At 37.9% G+C, this 6,913-nt stretch overlaps 1 long non-coding RNA gene across 1 annotated transcript; it reads left to right on the plus strand.

The window, feature by feature from the left end:
* The first annotated feature begins 1,720 nt into the window (after window positions 1-1,720).
* LOC132625740 (uncharacterized) lies at window positions 1,721-2,596 on the plus strand. Its single transcript, XR_009576972.1, has 2 exons — window positions 1,721-2,148; window positions 2,280-2,596. It is a non-coding gene; the product is annotated as an uncharacterized LOC132625740 (long non-coding RNA).
* The last annotated feature ends 4,317 nt before the right edge of the window (window positions 2,597-6,913 follow it).

Genomic DNA, 6,913 nt, shown 5'->3' on the forward strand with positions numbered 1-6,913 from the left:
GATTTGTAAAAGTTGCCGGAACATTCTGTTCAGCAAAAAAAGGTTGTACCAGGCTAAAACATAAACAAAAGTGGCACAAAAATCATAAATCACCTATTGATGAACATCATTTTGTATAGGGGTGTTCACCCAAAATGGAGAAATAAATCAAACTGAAATCCAAAAGGAAAAATGTTTTTTTCCGTCTGATTTGGTTTTGATTTTAAATTTTAAAATAGATAATATTTGATTTGATTTCGACTTTAAGCAAAAATTTATTGGAAAACTAAACCGACAACATGGATAGCTATTTAAAGAAGTATAATTGGTCATTTATATGTATATATTTATATAATTTGTTAAAAAAAATTATGGTACATGTTATATTTTCCCCTCTTGATTTATAGTTTAATTCTTTAATTTGTCTTCGCATTCTGGTTTGATTTGTCTTCTTTATTTGATAAGTCCAAGAGTCGATTTCATATTAAAAATAACTTGTCTTTAGTTGAGTTCTTGAATTATTAATCAATCTTGATTCAATTTTCATCAAGATATTTTGATAAAATAAGATTCTTTCATAAACACCAATTGATTTGGTAGTGTTCGGCTAAAATATTACCATTGGAATATGTATTTGGAAGTGCATGTCACATATATTTTTAAAAAAATTAAAAAGACTGAATCAATGAAAAAATGACTATTTGAATAGCTGACTTAATTGTTTTGGTTTGATTCCAATATTTGAAAAACCCATTGAATTGATTTGATTTTTTTCCAGAAGACAATCCATCCAAACCGAACAATCAGCACCTGTAAATAAGGTACAAGTAACTGCATAGTGTACCCTCAAAATGCCAGCGTCTTGTTGCTGGTTTTTAGTGTTGGTCCATGTAAAATGACTAAAAAATTCCTCCATGCTAATAAAGATTCATATCCCCCAAATGAACTTTAACCTAACAAACTGCAATTCCTTGATTAAAAATCATCTTGGAAGAAATTATCAAAGAAAAAATTACTGAGCATGAGATAAAAGAGAGAGGGGGTGGGGGTGGGGTGGGGTGGGGTAGGGTGACAAAAACGCTATGAGGGTATGAACATAACACCTTCGGAGAAGATTGATGACGCTATTTGCGCAATTCTGGTGAGTAAGTAGAACATAACTCTAGATCCTCCGCTAACAGCATCAATTTTTCCGATGAACTCACATTATATCATTATCTACCTGAAATCAGTCATCGAAAATAATAGAATCAATTGACTCATCAAATTAAAAGTAAATAATGATTAGCTTCGGCACAAAAAAGTTTATTATCAAACGTCCGTCGAGAATAATTTCATCTTGTTAATACTATACCGATTGTAGTCATGGTAAGAAACTATACAAATGTTGAAAATAATTTAACTAGAGGCAAAATAAAAGGCAAAATACATCAAATCAACTCTAAACTATACTCAAAATGTTGATGTCACACTTAAACTATACTGGTGACATAATACACACTCGAACATCTTAAAAGTGAATTATTTTACTCCCTGAGTTGCTGATGTGGCACAAAATATCAAAATAAAATAAAAAAGCGCGTTTTGAGTAGAATTTTTCATTTTTTTTTAATTTAAAGATTTAATTTTTTTAACCCCACCCCACCCTCACCCTCACCCGCCCCTTTCTTCTTCATTTCCTCCCACCCCACACTTCTTCTTCTTCTTCATCACCCCCCCCCCCCCCCAACGTCCCTTTCTTCTTCCCCCTCCCCCAGACCTTTTCTTCTTCACACCCTATTTTCCATGTCTTCTATTTCATTTTTTTTTTCTCATCACTCTTCTCTACAACTTAATTTCTTCATCAATTCATTTTTTCTCATCAATGATCAAACCCATCATAAATTTCACCACCCCTCTTCATCTTCAAACCCAATTTTTGTTCTCCATCTTGAACCACGCCCCCCCCCCCCCCCACCACCCACTTGCTTTCCTCCTCTTTTTTTATTTTTTTTATTTTATAAACCCCCTCATTTTAACTACCCTATAGGTATTATATTTTCAAAGGGGCGAGCTACGATTTTGATGGCGGGTTTGGTGATAGGTGCAAAATTTACAGTGGTTCTTACAATTTTGGATGGTTTCAATGGTGGTGATGTGATTCCAGTGGTGAATTTTGAATATATGGTGGTAAAATTATTTCCTGCTTATTAACTTTTAAATTAATTGTTAGGCACGGAATGCTTATGTCTTTTTCTCTTGCTGGTGCCTTGAGAATACAAAATGGCATGTGTCAATTTTGTTCACTCTATTTGGATCAGGTCTCTGATGGTCGATTTGGATCTATGGTGGTTTTGGTTACTGGGTGTTGGTCGACAAGTTTGTTCACCGGCCACCATTTCTCCCGGCGAGGTTGGCTTAATTTTTTATTTTTTTTTTGTGGAGAAGATAAGTATGATACTTCGCATCGCGTGGAACGCAGTAGCGACAAATTCATGAGAAATTTACACTTTCAGAGAGCTACGATTGATTAAGTTGTGAATCTAGTAGTGGTGGGATGAATTTGGTGGTGGGTGATTATCCATGGTGGTTGAGTGGTTGCATTTTTTATGAATGTGAAGGAGAAGCAATTAAATGACATGGATTTTTTTAAAAAACAAATTTGGCAGTTTATTGATGTGGCATTGACGTGGCGCTGACATGGCGGGCGAGTGTATTACACCTCCCCATGTGCAGCTAGTTATAAATGTATGAGGGGTAAAATAATTCACTTTTAAAATGTTCGAGTGTGTATTAGGTCACCGGTATAGTTTAAGTGTGACATCGACATTTTGGGTATAGTTTAGGGATGATTTAATGTATTTTGTCGAAAATAAAAATAAAAAATCCAATGATTGTGATGTTAAACAGATGGGGTATGTGCGAAGCGGTGTTTTTCTGTTACGTCTCTTCTCTTTTACTTTTTCCATGTTGCGGTTGCTCTTTTGTGTACCTTTTTATTAGTGACAACTAGTATTCATCCACCAGAATGTCGCGTGATATTTTCGCATGAAATAGTTGGGCTTGTTTCTAAACGTATTTGTTTTTTTAAATAAAAATAGGATATTAAGGTTATATAAGGGTATTGTTGTAATTTAACTTTTAAGTTAAGGAGTTCATGCTTCTTTTATATATATATATATATATATATATATATATATATATATATATATATATATATATATATATATATATATATATATATATATTATTTCAACATTTGCATATTTTAACAATGAATATAGTCAACATCGGTTATGGTTGCAAATGCTTGTGTTTTTGTTTTTAACAAAATTGTAGCCTTCTCCTTTTACAGTTGGATACATATCAAAGAAACTATTACCGAATGAAAATAGCATATTGTAAAAATTGTAGAGAAAGTCAATCACCACCATATGTCTACCTTAAGCTGGCTATCGAATTATTGTCACTTATTACCACATGACCCCACAAAATCTGTATGTAGAAAGTGGGTAATTTATATCTTCTGATCACATTCAATTTATTTGTGTAAGCGTGTAGGTTTTCTTTTTGAATGAGGGGTAATTAGTCGATCAACTTTTGAAGAGTATTATCGTAATACAACTTTCAACCATGGAGCTTTTCGCTTTTAATATAATATAATATAAATTTGATTATAGATATTATATCATTAGAATATTATAGATATCATAAGTGATGAATGTATGAAATTGTAACCTAAAGAATAAGCAAGAATTATGTGTACGGTGAGAACTTTGTTCTCTCAGATTCAGCGAAGGTACATTATAGTAAGTCCGTGAAATCAAACCGAGGGTGACCGAGCTAGCGAGTCCGTGAGATAGAACTCGAAGAATGCCCGAAGCGACAAACCCAAATCAACGGAAAGTTATCTTCACCCGATTTATCGTCGGAGATCGCGCCAACAATGGACGTATCCGACTGTATCGCAGCTGTTTTTATCCACGAGAGGGTTCGTGCCTCCTAATTCGAGTAGGAATCTTGTACTATTTAAACGAATGTATCAGCTCCATTAGAGGGCATCACAATCTATACAATACATTCTAGTGGCTAATAGAAGTTCTTCTTCGTTAAAAACCTTTGCCCCAGTATTTCATCATTTTGTTTCGTTCCAAGTTTTTACTATCCGCACAACAGTCCGAGGAAGGAATTTCCCCAATCGGACCTAGGGAACATAGTCCGAACAAGGATCTTCTCCTACCGGATTTATCATCTCGAACTCAGGCTCTATTTTGTTTGCTTATTGCTTCATTAATTATTTACTCGCACTCGTTAACTCTCTGCATTTGTTATTAAGCTTAAGTCAAGTATCTTTTAAATTGTGTACAAATTCAATTGTTGTTATTTTAGGGTTAAACAGTTTGGCGCCCACCGTTGGGCTAAGGATAATAGCGACAGGCTTGTATAAACGACTTTCACTTGCTTTCTTCATTTCGGTGATTTCAGGTTACACAATGTCGAACCCTAGCCGATCTGTACATCTTAACGAAGATGAATTCAGCGGGCACGACGCCAACCTCAACGGGGTGCCACTCAATAATGCACCTGCCATCAATTCGATCAACAATCAGCTCATTCAAAACCCACCTGTTGATACGAACAGGCATGGAGCCTCTGGAGGAGAAACGGGGGAAATTAACTTACGTTTGATTTACAATTTGTTGCAGGAACATAATGTTACCATGCAGCAATAGGAGGCCATCCTTCGACTCCAAAGGGACCTCAACGATGAGCTGGCACCAGATCCGATAGAGTTTCTGACCAGGTTCGAAGGGAAGTCGAGGTCGGTAAGAGCCAGGATAGGCCGATCGCCGAGCAGTCTGATGTAGTAAGAATTCTCAAAGGCTTGGCTAAACGACAGGACTCCAACGATAAAAAAGTGGATGACTACAATTCTCGAGTGGATCAAATTTCGGGAGCACCTCCTATCCTCACTGGACAAGAAACAAAATACACATTAAGGAGGCCTTTCCCTCCCAGCGCGGGGCCGAAGGTGATCCCGAAGAGGTTCAAAATGCCATATATACCGAAGTACGACGGAATCACCGACCCTCAAGAGCATATCACCGTATATAAGATCGAGGAATATGAGATCGAATTAGTGAGTTTGAAGAAGTTCGGTGAGAACTTAACTAAAATAGTGATGCAGTGGTACTATTCACTACCCCACCACTCCATCCCCTCCTTCGAGTTACTTGCGAGTGCCTTCGTGAAGGCTCACGCAGGGGCACATAAGGTGCAAGTGTGGAAAACGGATATATTCAAAATCTTTCAAAGGGACGATGAGCGGCTTAGGGAGTTTGTTAATAGATTTCAGCGGGAAAAAATGTTGTTATCCTCGGTCCCTGAAGAATGGGCCGCCAAGCATTCACAAAGGGGATCAACTCCAGGAGTTCCAACACTTCCAATAAATTGAAGAAAAACTTGTTGGAATTCAGTGCTATGACTTGGGCTGATGTGCATAACAAGTACGAGTCGAAGATCAGGGTAGATAATGATCAGCTTAGGCATCCACCAGGTCCGGTAAACCGGGTAAGGGGTGATAAATCGAAGAGTACCTTTGAATCGGAGTACAGTCCACTGGACAGGTACCACTCTTACCCATCTATGAGGCCTAGTTTCAGATCCGAGAAAATCAGGGTCAACTCCGGTAATCGAAGAGACAGGCGCGTCGACCACGGGGACAGACGAATTGATCGAGGTACGTGAAGCAGGGGTCTCCAAAACAAAACCAACTTTGCGACGACTTCGCATATAGGAGAAAATCAGAGGTTATCAGAATATAACTTCAATGTCGACCCCTCGACCCTGGTAGCAGTAATCAAAAAGATAGAAGGTACAACATGGCCAAAGCCTCTCCAAACTGATCCCTCTCAATAGGACCCGAAGTTGATATGCGACTATCACGGTACCCACAGGCACCGGACCGATGATTGCAGAGGTTTATGGGATGAAGTAGCCCGGTTGCGAAAAAACACACACCTAACAGAATTTTTCAGTGAACGGGGGAAGAACAACTACAAGAACAGAGAAGTCGACAGAAAAGCTGACACAGAAGAACCCCAGCATGTGATCAACATGATCATTGGAGGGGTCGAGATACCACGAGGACCTATCCTGAAGTGTTACACCTCAGAAGATTCTCCGTACATGTACTGTGAATAGGACAACGAAGGTCATGGCATATACGACATTTCGATGAGTGAGGAATAGCATTTGATGGCCCTAAACGGGATTTCAAAACCATCCGAGATAAGGAAAGGAAGTTGTTAAGGAAAGCGAGTCGTATGTCGTATATCGGATAAGAATAACGAGCAACGATTTGGTGATGGCACAAGGATGTTTATAGATGAGTAATAACGTCCATTAGGTTGGTATTGAGGTGTTAAACAAGTGTTAAGAAGGTTCCATAAGGATCGGAGATAGAACGAGACAACGAGAACGAAAACGGAACCACTGGGCATTATACGGTCCAATCTACGGACCGTATAATTTATACCAGCCGTATAATTGGCCAAAGAAGGGATCAGTTACTGGACCAAATGATACATACGGTCCGTATAAATAGTACGGACCGTATGTTGGTCCGTATAAGTTGGCTCGGCCAGCTTTTAAATTTAAGTGTAAGGGGTCTTTTTCATTTCATATTTCATTCCCTCTTCACTCTACACTTCAAGAGACCTCTAGAACCTTCCCTATTCTTCAACCACAAGATAAATCCAAGGGAAACCAAGATCAACAACACATAATCCATGAATCAAAGTGTATGAAACCTAATTGGAAGTCATATCCTTCAAGAAATTCTAAAAGAGGTGAAAAAGGGTTTTAGTGCTAAAGGAGTGATTCCACTCTAGGCTTGTTTCACCACCATATAAGGTATGTTTCATGACTTTATCATGTTATTTAAGGTATTGGA

The sequence above is a fragment of the Lycium barbarum genome, unplaced genomic scaffold (assembly GCF_019175385.1).
Source record: "Lycium barbarum isolate Lr01 unplaced genomic scaffold, ASM1917538v2 unchr_scaffold_58, whole genome shotgun sequence".
Lineage (NCBI taxonomy): Eukaryota > Viridiplantae > Streptophyta > Magnoliopsida > Solanales > Solanaceae > Lycium > Lycium barbarum.